The sequence below is a fragment of the Schistocerca piceifrons genome, chromosome X (genome assembly GCF_021461385.2).
Source record: "Schistocerca piceifrons isolate TAMUIC-IGC-003096 chromosome X, iqSchPice1.1, whole genome shotgun sequence".
Taxonomy (NCBI): Eukaryota; Metazoa; Arthropoda; class Insecta; order Orthoptera; family Acrididae; genus Schistocerca; species Schistocerca piceifrons.
The window spans coordinates 530,576,372-530,596,256 of record NC_060149.1 but is presented as its reverse complement, the minus strand read 5'-3'; the positions used below and the strand labels follow the sequence as shown (position 1 = coordinate 530,596,256).

The window sequence follows — 19,885 nt, the reverse complement described above, 5'->3', positions numbered from 1 at the left end:
CTGCACATGTCAAAATTTGACATAATGGTAAATCTATGGTGTGCCAGTGGATGCTGGCCACTGCTAGCTTGTGCTGGCTGTGACTATGAATCTGACATTTGTGCAGTTCTCAGCGTGGCTACCACACAGATGCCACCTTGGAGAGCAGAGTTCGGGAGCTGTGAGAAAGCACCAGTGACCAGCTTGTGGCTAGCATGTTTGGAACTCTCACACTTCGTGGTGATGTCAGCATGAGTGTGATGATGGTGAGATGGCCTGTAGTGATTGGGTTGTAGCCAGTGATGTCAGCTTGCAACTGGCAGAGTGCACATTGGGCATGTCCGTGTACAGCCAGCTAGCGACACCAGCAGCAGGCTGTGCACGGTCCATTGTCATATGTGGTGCATCTTGGAGGACACTAACACACAAACAAAGTCAGGTTGACAATTAATATAATGAAACAAAGCATTCATGCGCTGCACAGTTAACACAAGGTAGCACTGTTCATAGTTCACTGAGTTCTCTGACACAGCCAACACAGAAGCACAGTGTGTCACTCGATCCAGCCCCAATGCCAAAGACAGTGGAGGCAAGGGAACTGCATGAAGCATCTTAACTCATGTGAACACAGATCATTGTGACTCAAATGCATGTCCCAGAACTGTGACAGACTAGCATGCAATGCAGTGGGCGAAGTCTGGATTTCGATGGGAACATGAACACGGAAACTGGTGTGGCAGCTGATCTGGCCTCAACGCCCAATGAGGAAGAGGCAAAGGAATGTGAACATGGGTCACAGAGCTGTGACGGCCAACTACAGGTGAGACGGGAGGTGGTGACTGGTGTTTGACTGCAGATCACCTGATGGCACAATTTGATGGAGATTAGCTCTCTACAGCAAGTAGTGGCTTGGGAGGCATATTCTAACCCTCTATGGTTCTGTGGTGCATGAGGGCTGTGTTCATGATGTGACATTGCTATTAAGCAGCAGAGGCATTTGAAGGAGATGTGGCAGCCAATGCACGTGGCATTGCCCACCAGCAGCTGGTATGGGTGTGGTCGGAGTGCCTGTGGTGGGCACAGCCAGGGCAGCAGGGTCGACTGACTGTGGGAGGAAGCTCAGGTGGATGTTATGGCACAGTGACAGCTGGCAGCATTCATGTGTCACTGGCAGGTGTGAGCACAGGCTTTGCTGGAGGGCATCCCTGTCTGGTAGCAGGGCAAGAGTCATCAGTCAAGAGCTCATCTTCTTCCAGGTTGAAGAAGTGAATAGCTCCCAAAGTGGTCAAGGTGTCAACTGGCTTGACTCAATCAATCGTAACTTTAGTTGGCTTGTCATTGTATTTGATGTCAAATGTTTTTTCGTCACATGTGATCACATGGTGCGGCCCTGAGCACAGCCTCTGAAGTAGAGTATGTACCATGTTAGTGTGCAACATTACATGTGTACAGTGCTGCAGATCAGTGTGTACAAATGCTTTGCCGGTACCATACTACATCAGTGCACATGGTCATGGCCATATTGGTGCACAGACATTCTACGAATAGTTGGGTCAAGGCTTCATGTAGTGGTGGTACTGCCTTCATGAAATCCCCAGGAATGCCGAGGTGTTGCCCATAGATGAGATTGACAGGTGAAGCGCCAACCTCTTCTTTCAGCGTTACTCACAGGCTGAGGACTACCACCAGGACTGCTTCCATCTGGGTAGTATCATGGCAAGTTAGGTTGGCTTTCAGTGTCCTATGGTGCCACTCCACCATGCTGTTAGATGCTGGGTGGTGGCTAGTGGTTCTGTGCAACTGCACACCACACAGTTGGGTGATTTGATTTGTGAGAACAGCATGCAATCAAACTGGTGGTATCAGTCTGTTGTGGCATGACTAGGACCTCTGAAACATGCCACCCAGGTTTCACCAAGGGTGGCGATGATGATCTCAGCAGTGACATCCACTATGGTCATTGCCTCTGACCAATGAGTGAAACAATCTGCCATCATCAGTAGGCAGTAGGTACTAGTTGCCACGGGACAGAGGAAGCAGGCTCATGTTGTCCACATGGACAGGTGCAAAGCAGATCATCGCAGTGAAAAAGGAGCTGGCATGTGCATGGATGTGCCTCCCAACTTTGGTATGTTGACATGCAGTGCAGGACTGTGCCCATTAATAGCAGTATTTCCAGAGTCCTGGCCAGACGAAAAGTGCAGTGGCAAGGGACAGAGTACTGTTGACACTGGAGTGTGACAGTCCATGGACGTGGTCAGAAATGTTTCACTGAAATTTCTCTGGGAGAAACAGGTGGTGTGTGCCTCTAGACATGTTTCACCAAATCTTATGGCTGGAGCTGGGAATGGATACTATTCTGAGTCATAGGTCACTGGCTGTGTCGTGGCAGAGGCTGTCCAGGTGTTCATCACTCTCCTGTTCTTGGGCAATGTCCTCAAAGTTCAGAGAATGAGAGACAACAGCACAAGCATAGGACAAACAGCTGGTGATGATATTGTCTATTCTGGAAACATGACAAATATCTATAGAGAACTGTGAAACATTCTCCAGCTGCTGGGATTGGCACAGCAAAAATTTTGTGCTGTTGACCAGAAACGGGTGAGTAATGGGCTTGTGGTCAGTGTCAATAATGAAGGAATGGCATCTACAGGCAGAAGTATTTTACCACTCATATACCACAAGCAACTTATGGTCATAGGCACTCCAAGTGCATTGTGACATTGATGGCTTCGATGAGAAGAAACCAAGTGGCTGCCAGCTAACACCGACATGTTGCTGAAGCTTTGTGCCTATGGCAGCCTGGATAGTGTCCACAACCATGGCCAGTTCAGCATCCTACACTAGGTGAGCAAGCAGCATCATATCTGTGAGGTGCTGTTTGGTTTTGGCAAAGCTTTCTTCCATTATGTCTTTCTAATGCACAGGAGTCCTCCAGTTTATGGTAGGGCTGTGTAGAGCTGCTGTCAGGATTTTCTGAACAGCAGTAGTGTTAGGGAGACGGTGCCAAAAAAAGTTCAGCATACCAACGTAGAGGTGTAATTCTTTATGTGTCTGTGTGACATGTTTAAGAATGCCTGTATCTTGTCAGGTAGTGGTGTGGATCTGCTTGGCGTGATTAAATGCCCAAGGAAATCTATTTCTGTGGCCCTGAATATGCACTTCAGAGGATTAATAACAATATCAGCCTCAATCAGATGCTGAAAGATGGTTGTTAGATGGTGGTGGTGGAGTTCAGGTGGCTTTGAGAAGACCAGGATGTCATCAAGATACGTGAAACAAATTGGTAAACCACGCAAGACACCATCCAGGAAATGCTGCAGGTCTGGGCAGCATTCCAAAGGCCAAACGTCATATACATACTCTCGAAGAGCCAAAATGGAGTGGTGATTTCAGTTTTTTGAATGTCTTTAGGCACCACAGGAATTTTCACAAATGTCTTCACACAGTTGATTTTGCTGAATATTACTGAGCCCAACAAGGCATGGCTAAAATTCTGAAGGTGCAGTACTGACTATAAGTCTGAAACTGTTTGTGAATTCAAGGCACGACAGTTCCTACATCGGCATCATGAACTGCCTTTTATGAGGACTAAGTGCAAGGCAGAGGACCGTGGGCTTCTTGATGGTCAGGCAATGCCTTGTGGCAGCACGGCCCTAAACTCAGCCTTTGCTACAACAAGCCTACTGGGCACAAGTCGATATGGATGGCATGAGGTGTGAGGATCAGGTGTAGTTATGATGTGGTGTCCTGTCAAATGTTTCATGTTCCTCAGAGCACCAGGTGGGTAAATGAGCTCAAGAAATTTGTTGTGGATATTGGTGTATGGTCCATGGCACTTAACTGGTTTTACACTAAACAAAGCGGTTTGCTGCTGCTATTCCACTATCTTCAAACTTCTCATTGCACCTATCAGCTGGACATTTGTGGTATCAGCTAGCAGCTGGTAGTGTCTTATGAAATCTGCACCCAGGATTGGCTTGTTGATGTCAGACACAGCGAAGTTCCACACAAATAAGCATCACAGTCTGAGATACAGATTTTGCTGGTGTGTGCCATATGTTTTGATAGTGAGATTTTTTGCAGTGGTGGGAGGCAGCACCTTGGCGGTCCTGCAACCACTCAGCATAGCTCATGGGAATATTGAGAGGGCAGAACCTGTATCTACAAGGTATCTAACACCACCAGCCCATTCCGCCATGAAGAGATGCTCAATATGAAACTGTCATCAGGTGCATCTAAGCCTGGTTGTAACTGGCATTTGGGTGTGAGCATGGCATCCTGTGCTTTGGGTGGGACTCGTACCAGGAGAAATCATTTGGCAGCTGATCTGACATTGGCAGAATACCACTATGGCAGCTTGTACTGCACTGCCAGCTGCACAAGCTGGATCAGCAATTTCTCAATTGGTTACCACTATAGTGCCTACTGTCCTCTGTGAATGCGACCACCAGTTGACCTGCATGCTGAGTGCTGCCACTTGTGTAGCCAAGTTCTGAACTAGGTGGTTCAGGTCAGTGGCCAAGGTGGTGACTGCGGGAGGCACATGTTGCTGTGGAGGTGGGGGGTATGGTGTTGTAGGCTGCCACGGCTGTGGTATTAGGTGCCATTGCCAGTGTGTCCTGCACCCAATCAGCCAAGTCTGCAATGAAGAACAGCTGCATGTCGGTCTGCGTGGCTAGTGCTGCTTGCACTTGTTCTGGAATGCTGTGCACCCACATAGCACGCATAATCCAGAATCATGTTGGAGTGTGCGAGTTTCTGCAGATGGTGCAGGAAATGGGAAAGCCTCCTGTAGCTGCATTCCTGTTGGTGCAGCAACTGATGCACTATTTGTTCTTGTGATGATGAAATTCAATGAATCAACTCCTCCTTTAACTCTTTGTATGAGGAAAGCATCAGTGGAGCAGATATTATGTCCCAGACTTCAGCAGCATAGTTCTGGTTGAGCTGGCTCATGATGTGCCCAAATTTGATGAGGCTGCATATGTTGTGGCTCAGGAAAACCACCTCCACTTGGCTGAACCACATGAATGGGTCACAGGACCAAAAGGGAGGCAGTCTGACCAACACCCATCCAGTGCTTTCTACTGCTCCATCAAGAGTAAGATCCATCACTGTGATGGCTCTTTAAGGCCCACTGTATACTTATGGAACATTACATACTTATCCAAAGAATTTTTAAGTGTATAAAATGTTGAGGGCCAATGGCTTTGCCCCAGTGGTAACACTGGTTCCCACTAGATCATTGAAGTTAGGCACTGTTCTGCTTGGCTAGCACGTGGATGGGTGAGCATCTGGTCTGCCAAGTGCTGTTGGCAAGTAGTGTGCACTCAGTCCTCATGAGGCAAATTGAGGAGCTACATGACTGAGAAGTAGCAGCTTCGGTCATGAAAACTGACAACAGCTGGGAGAGTGAAGTATTAGCTTCACACCTCTCCATATCTGCATCCAGCGATGCCTGTAGGCTGAGGATGACATGGCACTTGATCAGTACCATTGGGTCTCCTGAGACCTGTTCAGATGGAGAGAGACAAAATGTTGATAGTGGCACAATACGCTGGCAGCAATGTGAAAATTGCCCTTTGCTTTGTTTTTGGAGAAACTAACAACTCTCAAACATATTTTAAAGATGTTTCCACCAGGAAAAATTCCAGCTTTTCAAACATCTGATGGACACTGCTTGACTGAACACAATGTTATTGCTTACTAATGGCAAATGCACGGCTTTGGGATCAGTCCAATCCGGACCGTGTCCAGATGGTGCAGTGACTGGGTTTTGCAGAAAGTGAAATCCTCTCTACCTTCTGTGTGTAGGTGTTTCTTTAGATTAGATTAGTTTTTTGTTCCATGGATCCATACTGAGGAGATCCTTGTAGATGTGGAACATGTGCATTGGTATCATGTGGTAAACAATCTGGTAATGGAGTGTGCAAAGGAGGATATGAAGGCTGCACTTGAACCTCCAAATATTCAATTCTTGGCACTTACACTCCTGGTTGGGGAATCTGTATCTCTCAAAGACACTGGCATCGCCTGCATGAAGCTGCACCTGTACCAGTATGTTGTGAACCCTGCCTTTAGAAAGCCATATCAGAATGTAAACAGATAGTTCAGTATCATCATCAGCCAGCTGCAAGTTAAAGTTGTTATTGGTGAATTCAGACTGTGTGAGAAGATAACACAACTTGATCTGCAGCAATTTGCTGAACTCCAAACTACCACCAAGCAGCAGAGCAGCAGCCAGCCAGTGCAGAGAAGGAGAAGAGACAGGAAGATCAATGGAAGGGTCAGCAGCTGCAACCAGAGCAAAATGAAAGCAAGAAAAAAGAGGAGCCCAACCCTGCAGAGGAAATGGATGTGGTGGATATGGCTGTCACCTCTGAGCTGAAGGCCAAATAACCCCTAAAAGCCCTTCCTAAACAGACACTCAACATGGATGATTTCCACTATTTCTATTCAATGTGGATAAGGGTAAATCCGTTTCTTATTTTGGGAGAAGTTTAATTCAGAGCATTACTCAGTCTGGTTTGGAGAATACAGATACTGTGCTGATCCCATAAGTATTTTTTGAGTTGTCACCTTACATCAGGTGTAGGGTTGCCATACATCCCAATCAGTTGAGAATGTCCTGATTTTTCATTCTTTGTCCTGGTGTTCCAAGAAAGCTTAATTAAGGCAGTAAATATCGTGATTTGCAAGTAAGAGAATCAAATATTTATATTCTACTGGTTCAGTATATTGATATATAACACATAAACAACATCCAGCAGCTTAAAAAGAGGCAACATAGAGCCCTGATGTGGAGTGGGATAGGTCGGGAAGGGTTAAAGTTGGTAGGAGGGTAACTATTGGGGTGGATCTCATTGTCTGGGTGAGGGCGTTGGTTGAAGTTGGGTTGAGGTTGCATATGGACTCTGTGGGATGGTGAGATGTGTTTGTGAAGGCCCGGTGGCTTACCAGTGTTGGTGATCAGAGGCGAGACAATGGGGTTACTGGTATCTAGTTTGCGGATAGTATAGGAGTTGTGGAGGTGTTCGATTTGGCTGAGGAGGGGTGGGAAATTGACAGGATAGTAGAGGATCCTGGTGATGGAAGGTAAACAGATGTAGAAAGCAAGACAGAGTGCATGGTGTTAAAGGATCTGGAGGGTCTTATATAAATTCGGTGGGTTGGAGATCCGTGTAACATCTAAAGAGCGGTGGATGGGGCGGATCAGGATTTTGTAGATGTGGAGAATATTGAAGAGAAACAGCCATTGTGCTGACTAAATCAGAAACCGGAACAGCTGATTTTCAGACGCCACTTGTGTAAAAGAACTGACAATGGGAAAAGCGGCATCAGACCGTTCTAACATGACTGATTTGGGCATTAACATGAAAACACGACAATTATTTGCCTGTTCCCGTGAATGTTAATAAAACGTTACCACAAAACTTGCTGCACTCAAAGTGACCTGGCAACGAACCTAGGTCATGTTATCAGAAGACCGCAACAGGTTTCACCCTATTGATGGCACCACTGGTCGCTATCGTTCTCTTTTCGTAACGTAGCGACCTACTAGGTGGCTCTGGTGCAAGTCCAGGCTGGACCGGGGAACTTCAGTTCAAGGTCGGTGGATGCCTATTGATGTTTGCTGTGTGATCAATAAGCTGTGATAGTCGTTGGTTCCGTGACGACGGCTGCAGCATCCGTTGAGAAGTCTTCTGTGTACTGAGCTTTTAGAGAGTGAAGTAAGCGTTGTTTCGGAAATGTTAGGCGATTTTCGAAGTCAAGTACGAGCCAGAAATATAACAGCAGTATTATTTATCGGTGCAAATATCGCAAAAGTGAAGTGGAAGTTGCCTTGTCTTCAAGGAGAACTAATTCGGTATGGATCCTTCAGTTTTGTAAGAGACGTACTGTATTACCTCTGTTTATTAAAACCGAACCCATATAATTTAATGTGTATGCCCTTTTAATTTTTTAACCCAGAAGATTATTATTGTTTGTTCTGTATTGCTACCCTGTAAGTATAACCTATCTCACGCAATTCCGTCCTATACGTTTTCTAGCTTAAGATTTTTTTGATGCTGCTTTATTAGTAAAGTATTCGTATTCTTTTAAGCTACTAGTAAAGGTACTTGTAAACCAATATTCGTCACCAATATTCGTGTAATAAGTTGTTGTTAGTGGAACAGTTTCTAATAGCATGAGCTGTCGAGTGAAAGGTTATAAAAAATCTGTAGCACTGCAAACTTGTGCCAAACTTTGTATAAATACAACGTTGCCCTAAGTCAACTGTGTAAAAGCTACAGCTGTTTTATCCTTGTGTCAACATAATCGTTGATGTCACCATATCTCGAAGAATTGTGTGTACCATATTGTCTTAATCTGTCATTTGGTTTATCATATCTATTACCTAACATGTAGACTCTAGTGCCCCCCCCCCCCCCTCCACCCAAAAAAGAAATGTTTTGAAGATACTAACTTAATACGTTTCTTTGGAGGTATAAATCACATTTTTCTATTGGGTCATGGAACCCAGCAAAAATGTAAGATGTCTTATGTGAAAGCACATACTTTGTATTTACATGTGGACTTGCATCTCATTTGCACCATCACTCTTTCCTCTGCGTGCTGCAATGTAATGAAATTAAAATAAGCATACATCTATCTTCATATTTGCCCTTAGCATAGTCTTGTAATCATTACTTAAAACGTAAATTGGAGACTATAGCATCATTTCAGTATTCTTCTGCAATATATACATTGATGATAAATTATCTTGGGGTCAACATGTAGAATATATTAGTGGTAAATTGTCAAGAGTTATTTACCTGTTAAGGCGACTTATGGATTGTGTTCCTGAAAAATATGTTAGAACATCCTATTTTTCATTCCTTCAGAGTATAATATCATATGGAATTATTTTGTGGGGGGACTCTAGCTGTGTACATGATACATTAATACTGCAAAAAAAAAGCTATTAGGATAATTACTGGTTCTGCATATAAGGCACACTGTAAACCATTGTTCTGTGAACAGAAAATCATGACTGTTATAAACTTGTACATATACTATGTTCTAATTTATACGAAGAAGAAATTTCCAGAAACAAAAACCAGAGAAAATGTACACAGCCACAATACAAGAAGGAATAGGTGCCTCTATATTCCTTACCACAGGTTGTCAAAGTCACTCAACAGCTACAAAATCATGGGGTACAAATTATTTAATAATCTTCCTCAATCTGTTCAAGAATTACCTGAACAATTATTCAAACAAACAATTCATGACTGGCTAGTCCTCCACCCATTCTATGACATAAGAGAATTTATCAACTGTAATATAATACTATAATGTTAACAAGAAACCTGTTGTTTCTTTCAGACTATTAATTGTATTTTAGTATGTATATGACGTTGTCTATTGCTGTAATGGCCGAATGACAATAAAATAATAATAATAATTATTATTATTATTACTGCTGGCTCAATTTATAACTAAAGAAACAATATTTCCCAAGAATGCAAACATTCAAGTAGTGCTCATTAAAGGCACTTGACCATAATCGTAACACTCCCACATAGAAACAGATAAACTTGCAACTTGCTTATGAATTCCTCAAACTTTATCCTTCACAGGTAGAAGATGAGAACTGGATTTCACACTAGGCTGCATACAAATTTTGTTCACTGTTTTTCATTGCAAATAACCTATATGTTTTTCTAATAGTTATTTCCTAGTAATCTCAATGTTAGATGCCCACAAGTGACCAACAAAAATTATCTCACAAATGGAAACTGTCCATTAAACCACATTGAAAAAGAGACTTTTGTTTGTGAACGAATTTGAGAAACTATAAGTTCAGAGTATTGTATTTTGGTCTGAACATAAGTCTCTACTGCCAGTAAAGGCTCTAGATAAATCATTGTGGCTAGAGTCCTCAATAAATACTTTTTTTAATGTGGTTTATCTTGTAAAATTTATTTATAATTTCCACTGAAAAAACAGTGACTGGTGTAAATTGAAACTAATTCTAGAGGCAGCTACAGTCATTGTAACATTGTGGTGGACAGTGGAATTAAATGCAACAAAAAACTTGTAGAATTGTAATCTTAAGCAAATGTAAAGTGAACTAAGTCTAATTGGGTTGATATGTTAGACTGGTATTGTAAACACTCATTGCAAGCTAAACGCAGCAGTTTTACTATGGAATTACAATAACCCACACGGAGTAATTATTGGCTGATTACTTGGGAGAGAACATAGAAAGAGTTGTTAGTGTCTGATCTTGTTTTTGCAGTACTACACACTTTTGGCATGAGGTCTTCTCGTAATGGATCAACATGTGTGTATTTATTTTATTTATTTAGTGCTTGTATTATTAAATTCATGATATTGGACTTCTCAAACTACAAAACAGTATAAATTATTATGTATTTACATCATGTACAAAATCTTACCATTCGTATCAACACATCTTTATAACAGAAGCATTATTCTGCTTGATTACATTATAAAATATATACATAAATACAGATAAAATAAAAGCTAGTGAAACAACTTGGCTGATTTTCTAAAACTATTAAATACTAGTACTTTAGTTAAATAGGCATAGTAACATACGGCACAAACGTTAGGTGCATAAGTAGATACATACATGGATAAAAGAAGTTTAGTTTTACCTAGGAATGGTTTGATAATTATGAATTTTTGTTTAGAGGGTTATGTTGTCAGAAGGAAAGGCATTAAAGATTTATATTTGTCTAATCAGATAAGAAAGAGGACTTTTTACTGTAGTTAAACTATGAAAATTTGTTTTCAGGCATGAAAAGACAAGTAGTAAATGCTACGGTGTGGTGAGTATTTGAAAATACAAAGAAGTAGCTTGATGAAGACGGAATTCCTCCTCCCCCAGTTGGAGGAAAAGATGACAGACCAATAAGGAGCTGGAACAGGCCCTAACGGCTTAAGTCCAGGTGTTACGCATAGTGTGCCATGGAGAACCACTGAAGTTCTTGTGTTAGTAACTACAAACATTTATGTATATACTGTATGTACATCGGGAATGTGTCATTTTGCAAAATAATATGATGGTTTTCTTTCCCGTAGCTGCTTGACCAGACGCGTAGAGTGGAGTGTAAAAATATGTGGTTATCAGTAAGATCTGATTTTAAGAACATGAAACTATTCCGCCTGCAAGTCTGCGTGACCAAGTTGATGAGAGTGAACTTTCAGATAGTAAAAAGAAAATTGTATGATTTGGAATACACGTTCGTGTGTTGCAGAGTGGTAAGTTACATCTTTGATGAAAAAGTCTTTTCTAAATTTTTCAAAAAATACCACAACAGTCAGAATACTACCCCCCCCCCCCCCCCTTTTGAAAACTTTACAGTTAAAACAATTAAGAAATCTGAGCCTGTTACATGGTAGTATGAGCATGCTTATGTTGCAGAAGTGATACTGCATTACAAATTAGACAAAGTGGAGATAATTACAGTTCAAATTCAATAAGTGAAAGATGAAAATTGGACAAAAAGAGCAATAAACTGATTAAATGTGGTGAGCTGTAATGTAATGATTTTGTTCTCAATTTGGTGTACTTGATGAAACAAGGCAATTGAGGTGGTTGTATAGTCACTCACTTTCCCATCCGAGCAAAACAGCTGTTAGTACCGAAAACCAGTGGCTTTTGAGGTACATTGTGTAATTAAAATGTCTTGCATTATTATAAGAAATTTGACTGTAACACTGAATGGTCCAAGTTAAGTGAATCGTCAGGGAATTTTTCGTTAATAGTCCAGGTCCTTACCATACAGATTTTGGCAACTCCAACTTACCAAGGCAAATCAAGACCACCAGCAATCATCCCTCCCTCTCCTTCATCCCTCTGCACCTTCCCAACTTCACTTTTGTGGGTCGTGGTTCTGTTTATTTTCCATACAGTGTCAGAGCTAAGTATGTTTTAATACAATAGGACACGATTTATTGCTGTGGAGTAGGTAAATATATGTCTTCAGGAAACATAGATACTCAGTGGATTTAATAGCAGGGTAATAAGTATGTAGAAGCAGCATGTTGTGAGATATTCTAGTCTGAACTTTGTGCTGTGGGGATAACTGTTGACAAATACTTCAGAGACAGCAGCCCTCATGGAGCTTGTTCAGAAAATATATTTCAAACTCTATGACTATTATGAGGATTAATTTGAGATATCAACACATTAAATAATAGGTACAGTGTTAATGAGCTGCAGGTGCAACATGTGTGAACCACATGAAATATCAGAGGTGTAGAGCCAAAAACTATTTTGAAACATGATGAGTTAAACCAAATGCAAATATTACAATGTGTCAACAAATCTTCTGAGGTAAGTAGTGATACAACACTGGAGTACCTGGAAGAATTTGTGTTGCTTCATAGTGAGTAAAAAATTTGTTCTGTGAAGTGGTCTTTGGGTTAAACAACAGCCTCTATTTTTGTGTTGTTTTTGGTGGTGGTGGTGGTGGTGGTGGTGGTGGCAGTGGTTGTGGTTGTGGTGATCGTGGTCATTTGTGCAGACTTACATGTTACAGGTAATTAACCAATCGTTGAGATAGTGCCATTTGTTTACTATGTAAAGCAATCACTGCTAATTCATGTCTTTTGGTAAGTATAATTTTTGGCATGAAATGCCAAAAGAAATTGGATGTGAAACTTAGTGAAGTGAAACTTTCAGTATGTGGTAAGCAAGAGAATGGAGTTAAAAAGATAGTGCCATTTGTTTACTATGTAAAGCAAACACTTCTAATTCATATCTTTTGGTAAGTATAATTTTTGGCGTGAAATGCCAAAAGAAATTGGATGTGAAAGTTAGTGAAGTGAAACTTACAGTATGTGTTAAGCAAGAGAATGGAGTTAAAAACTTGTTGGAGCTAATAACAAAGGTAAATAGCATTGCCTTATCTCATCATGGTTCAAAATATGTGGCAAATGACAAACAGTTGCATGTAATGCATTTGTACTTTCGAGTTGGTGATAGGTGGCGGTAATCAGGGTTATAGATCAAACATGCGTTGTTTCTTTACTGAAGATTAGTTAGAGTATATTTGCTGAGTCCTGTTGTCCTACACCTTTCGTTTATCTTGAAATGTTCCTGTCCTTTTTCAACCTCTTTAGGAAGATACAAAATTCCACCACGCTTTGCTAGTAGCGAGTCACTGGTTCATTGCCATTTCAGCCAAGGTTATCCTGTTATTTATTTAGGTATTACAAATTGTGGGATACCATGATGCATTGATTTCACTTAGAGCCATGCCAAAAGGATTGCAGCCTATTGCACCAAGACAGTAGATGGTATTAAACTATGGTCAGTGTGGGCTAAGTGAATTGTGTGTGTGTGTGTGTGTGTGTGTGTGTGTGTGTGTGTGTGTGTGTCAGAGGAAATGAATCGTACTTCCACTGACTGTTCTCTAAAATTAATTGTAAATTTAAATTTGCTCCAGCATAATGAGCAAAACAATCAGTGAATAAATGTTACAGGCAACTGCTTCAGTGGTGTATGATTTATTTCTTTTTTACTACTGGGAAAAAGGTTAAAATTACCTACTTTTACAGTTGCCCAAAATGGACAAGCAGGTATGTGATGCAACACTTTGAAGATTATTACTTCCTGTAGTATTGTGGCTTAGGACATTCCAGCCATTATCAATGGTACTCATTTACTGCCTTAGGAATCTGAAAGTGTATTCATGTATATGTCGAGATACCAAAACCGCGTGACTCAAATCTATAGTTCAGTGTCCATACCTTACAGTTAGCATAACAGTGTCAGTCACAGGTAAAATTTGAGGGACAAAAGTAAACTGTTGCAAGTGCTAAGTATAAACAAACACAAAACTGTTTGAGATGCTGCTAATTCAGTCAGATGATTCATTGTTCAAGTCATTGTATGAGGAGGAAGGCAGTGAAAACCAAGAACAAAATTTCCTGTGAAGACAAAATTGTGATATTACAGCAGTTTGATATCGGAGTTTAGTATTTGGAGTGTTAAGTGTGTTATGCGTGGTTCACTTGATTTAAAGGCAAGAGTGTGTAGTAGGATCCGCTGTAAAATAGTTCTTGGAACAGTCAACACTGTAAGAAATAATAATAATTAAAAAAAGAAACATTATATTCTGTGAAGTGAAGTGAAACAGAGAAAGAAATTTGTTTTGGTGCAGTAGGTTGAAAAATTATTTTCATTCACTGCATGCAGAGTTCAATACTTGAGGGAACCTGAATGTGTTGATACTGGATATTGGCTTCACACTGCGACTTAATGGTGTTGTGGCATCTGGCGTGTAAGTGCAGACAGAGAGAGAACAAAACACTGACAATATCTTCTAATGTCTACATTAGTTTTTGGAATGTAGATGGTGGTGACAGAGTGATCTGTAGCATTGACTAAAGTCAACATTTGGTTGAAATGTGACAGTTTGGTTGTGAGTTTGGAAAATGCTATTGAATGTTTCAGTGGTTCCAGTCTTTCAGTAACATGGTGAAAAGGAGAAACAGTGATGCAATGTGGCTTGAAAATTTCGTGATATGATAGTTTGTGAATAGTTGGGATGTGTGTGTGTAACAATATACGGTACAGTAGGTAGTCTTCTTCAGAGAGTGTGTAATACGTCGTGCTGTTAGCTACAAACTACATGACAGTGAAGTGTTTTATTTGTGAAGCAGTTGCTACAGTTTTGAATGTTAAAGAAACCTAGTATTTACATAGTCATATGTAATATTGGAAGCAACCACAGGTTAACTGCAAGAACATAACAAGTGTTGCTATACATTCTGAATTTTACACATCTATGTAGTTGAAGTGTGAACGGTATGCTGGTGGTGGTGTTGTGGGACTTCATAAATGTGCAAACAGAAAGATTTTGCCAAAATTTCTTGGTTTTAGGAGTGTGTTATGGTTACAGACTGATAGTTTATACAACCTGAAGTCTAGATAAGGTAGAAAACTGACAGTTTGGTTGTAAGTTAACAAAGCCAATAAATATGTATGCAAAAAGATTTGGCGACATAGAGATCTATAGCATAGCTTCAGGCCCATGTTAGGTTGAAAGGTGACAGTTTCATCTGATGTAACGAGGGGTATACTCAAAGCAGATAATCAACCAACTGAGAAAGTACTACTACTTCCTTCGTCTGATCGTGAAGAATCCATTCAGGTGTGTGTGTGTGTGTGTGTGTGTGTGTGTGTGTGTGTGTGTGTGTGTTTTAGGTCTATCACCAAACTTTAATTTTGTTGTGAAGCATGTGATATTTCTAATGATTGTCAAGAGAATGGAGGTTTGCTTGAAATTTTAGATGTAATACAAGAGAGGATCATTCAAAACTACCATCAATTGGTGAATTGGTGTGTGAGGAGTGGTAACTGCTGCAGTGCAGATTAACTCGCAGCTGATTGGAAGAAGTGGGATTTTTTTTGTCTCAACAATGATGTCTAAACTGCAACAGTGTTTTTTTTTTGTGAGAGCAATTAATAACGTGCTTTATTGAGTACTCGTTTCTCTCTGTCTTGCCTGGTGTTGTGATGTGAATCCTATGCTTTTACTTTAACAATTAGGGATCGGGGAGCAAGTGCATTTTTTCTTGTAATAGAGTGAAATGTAAGAAGTGTCAGATTAATGTAATTGTATGTTTAACAAAATGAATTGAGGGGAATCACTGATCAAAATTAAAACAGGCTTTCTTATGCCATTGGTGGTAAGGTCTTGAAAGACATGCTGTTGTCTAAGTTTCTGCAGTATCAGGTTCAGTTATTTTCACTTGGGGTATCCCAGAGTGGTTGCAGTGCTGTGCTCAGTAATGTAGTGAACAGTGCAGTTGGTGATTTGATGTGATGAACGAATCACTTGTGACACCTTGTTGATATGTGAAGAAGCTTGTGAGGTGGCAGTGTTAAAACTGGTGCGATATTATATAGTGAAGTTGTGTTGCATAGTGTAAAGAAAAATTGTTCAGTAGTTCATGTGGGATGTTGTGTGCGATTCATATGTGTAACACGACAGTAACTAGATAAAAAACATATTCTTAGTATATGATACAGTGGATAGGAATGCTGTTACTAATCTGAGTGAAACCTCCAAATAACCAGTTGGCTTGAGTTGATGGAAGTGGTAAATAGTGCAATGTGAATTTTTTTAGAGGTGATTTTGAAGGAGGAATTAGGTAGACATGAATACATAAATAGAATTTAGTACTGAGGTGAGTAAGCGGGAGGTCTACCAGTGATTTTGATTATGGAATTCCCAGTGTATGCCCATTTAGTTAAGAAATGTACATCAATTAGCTACAGATTTTTCACTCAGAATTTCCATCCACTGATATTTCACTATTTTCTGTATGGTGCACGCAGGGACATTCAATTTTCTCCCGTTATATGTGCACTTTATAAACGTGATTTGAGGAGATAGTTGTGGTGAAATGTGCTATTCCCATTACATACACAAAGTGCATAATGGAACTGTGCACATAGACCTTAGACAGTCAGCTATTAGCAAAAAGCCACATGTGTCAGTGATGTTAATAGACCTGAAGCTCCTTCTGATGGTGGCTGAATTTCGTTTGTAGTCAAAGGATGCAGAAACAGCTCAGTGTGTATTCTAAGCGAGTGTGTTGTGCATTAATAAACGCCAAAGTGAGTAAAAAATTGTGAAAACGTATAATCTTCACACATGACTGCAGACTAGTCAGTACTAATAAGGTTGATAATAGTTGTCTCCCTTCATGCTGTGCCACAGTTTTTTGAGTTTATTAAGTGTGTGTTAATTTTGTAGACTTCATAAAGCTGTGACTTCAAATCATTTTTAATATGTTAACCACATGAACTGTGGAACCTTCATTTACGGTCTGTCAGAGAAGAGTTACAGAAGACAGATCGAACTGTGGTTAAATGAAGATTTTCAACATTGTGATGGTGAGTTCATTGAAATGGTGAGCTTCAATGTTTTGAACAGGTTATGTAAGAGACAGTGTCTTTACTTTCACTTGTAACGCACCAGAAGTGAATGACACACGGAGAAATAATGTGTTGTGTGACAGTGGGCAGAATAATCAGTGGTGTGTGTCAGATTTCTTGTTGTGTTGGAAATAAATAGGCCAAAGACTAACAGCAGTTGACTGGTCCAGAAGTGAAGTTATCATCACTTTTTTTGTTTGACTCCAGTGGTGAGGAACAATGCCAGTGAAACAGTGTGAACATCACATGAAACATTTGATAGTTACTTTCACAATAAATGTGTACATGAAATATCTTGGGCATTTATAAAATACAATTGTGTGCATCAGGAGGGAGGCTGGGAGTGGGTTTTATTAAAACAAAATATGTCATCTTTATTATGTTGTCATGTACCATGAACCATCTGTGTTAAAATGTGGAAGAAAACACTCAATGTGGTGAGATTTGTTTCCCTCGTCATATAATGTTACATTGAATGGTAGTAATAGGAAACTCACTCCTAGGGATATAGAAGTGTGTCAAAAATTTGTTTCACTCATCATATATGTGATACATTGAATGGTTATAATAGGAAATACATTTGTAGTGATATAGAATTGAGTCATAAAAAGTGCATGTTCACCACAAACAAGGAACATCGTGAATGAAATCAGCAATGATCTAAATGTTTCAGTACAGAATATAATTTGAGTTAATGTTAGCTGGATGCAAATATAATTTGGAAGGGCTTCGCATTACGTTTTCATTCACTGCAGCTGGAGCATCAGGTCATGATTTGTGCACATAATTTCATTATATTTCAGAAGTTTCACATGTTAGCTATGGATGATGGAAAAACTTTGTTGTTTTATTTTTCAGTGCACATCCTTGATGATCTTAAAGTGTCCTCGTTGCCTCAGTGAATACATTAAGGCAGTCTCAAGCTGTTGCCAGCCTGAATTTTCTTCTATGGATAGCAAAGCAAAAGTGTGGGGTCCAAAATGTGTATAGTTTCACAGGTGTGGTAAACCACGGATGTTTGAATGTCCTTCTGCTCCCACAACTTACAGTAGTGGACTGGTCTGGGGATCTGCCTTGCTACCTTCATACTTCAGTACCTGCTCCACTAATTTTGCTGTTGGTGAGGGTACTGTATATTTTATACTTAGTTCAGATCTCACACTGATCTGGTCCCATTTAGGAAATATTGCAAGAATGTGAGAGTGTGATATTTTTTTTTTTTTAAATTATGTTGGAAAACTCAGTAGGAACAAGTTGAAACAATGCACCTCTGTCTAACACACTGTGTATGTTTTGTAACCAGGCTTGCTAATGCATGATTGAAGTTTAAATTACATATGAGTGAGGTGTAGAATTAAGTTGAGGTTACTTGCGTGTGATTTCTTTTAAACGAACAAGCAGGCAGCATTACTGATTTGAAATTCCATTGTTTTCGGTGATGTTAAAATCACTGGCTGCACAGACAGTGTGGACAGTGTGTGCTTGATCCAAATTCAGATGAGGCTTGCATGTGATTTCTTTTGAACAGATAAGCATGTATAAATGGTCGGTACTTTGAATTTCCATTGACTCAAGTGACCTCATGGTCGGAGACTGCACAGATAGTGGGGGAGGAGCGTATTTGATCTGAATCAGATGGTACTTGCGTGTGGAGATATAAGTTGAGGTTTCTTGCGTGTGATTTCTTTTGAACGGACAAAAACGAATATATAGTGAGTACTTCAAAATTCCATTGCCTCCCATGGCCTCATTGTCGGTGACTGCACAGTAGTGTGGGAGAAGCGTGTTTGATCTGAATCAGATGAGACTTGCATGTGGAGATAAGAGGTGTCTTGCATGTGTTTTCTTTTGAAGGGACAGACAGGAATAAATGGTGAGTACTTCGAAATTAAATTGTATCCGGTTACCTCATGGTCGGACACTGCATAGATAGTGTGGGAGGAAAGTGTTTGATCTGAATCAGATGAGACTTGCGTGTGGAGATTTAAGTTGAGGTTTCTTGCGTGTGATTTCTTTTGAAGGGAGAAAAACAAATATATAGTGAGTACTTCAAAATTCCATCGCCTCCCATGGCCTCATGGTCGGAGACTGCACAGAAGGTGTGGGAGGAGGCTGTTTGATCTGAATCACATGAGACTTGCCTGTGGAGATTTAAGTTGTGGTGTGTTGCATATGATTTCTTTTGAAAAGACAAACACGATATATGATGAGTACTTCAAAATTCCATTGTCTCACATGAACTCATCGTCGGTGACTGCACACGTAGTATGGGAGACGTGTGTTTGACCTGAATCAGATGAGACTTGCGTGTGGAGTTTTAAGTTGAGGTTTCTTGCATGTGATTTCTTTTGAAGGGACAAAAACGAATATATAGTGAGTACTTCAAAATTCCATTCCCTCCCATGGCCTCATCGTCGGTGACTGCACAATAGTGTGGGAGAAGTGTGTTTGATCTGAATCAGATGAGACTTGCAAGTGGAGATAAGAGGTGTCTTGCATGTGTTTTCTTTTGAAGGGACAGACAGGAATAAATGGTGAGTACTTCGAAATTAAATTGTATCCGGTTACCTCATGGTCGGACACTGCATACATAGTGTGGGAGGAAAGTGTTTGATCTGAATCAGATGAGACTTGCGTGTGGAGATTTAAGTTGAGGTGCCTTGCATATGATTTCTTTTGAAAAAACTAACACGATATATGATGAGTACTTCGAAATTCCATTGTCTCACGTGACCTCATCGTCGGTGACTGCACGGATAGTGTGGGAGGATGGTGTTTGATCTGAATCAGATGAGACTTGAGGGTGGAGATTCAAGTTGAGGTATCTTGCGTGTGATTTCTTTTGAAGGGACAAAAATGAATATATAGTGAGTACTTCAAAATTCCATTGCCTCCCATGGTTTCATCGTCGGTGACTGCACAGTAGTGTGGAAG

The 19,885-nt window shown here is 40.4% G+C and overlaps 1 long non-coding RNA gene and 1 pseudogene across 1 annotated transcript in view; both read left to right on the top strand.

Moving 5' to 3' along the window:
* Positions 1-2,034: 2,034 nt before the first annotated feature.
* Positions 2,035-6,603, top strand: LOC124722490 (annotated as a pseudogene).
* Positions 6,604-7,645: 1,042 nt separating this feature from the next.
* Positions 7,646-19,885, top strand: part of LOC124721913 — a 38,564-nt gene continuing 26,324 nt past the window's right edge. Inside the window, exons 1-3 of the long non-coding RNA XR_007006408.1 lie at positions 7,646-7,849; positions 10,790-10,986; positions 11,077-11,256. This is a non-coding gene — a long non-coding RNA (uncharacterized LOC124721913). The remainder of the gene's footprint in view (positions 7,850-10,789; positions 10,987-11,076; positions 11,257-19,885) is intronic.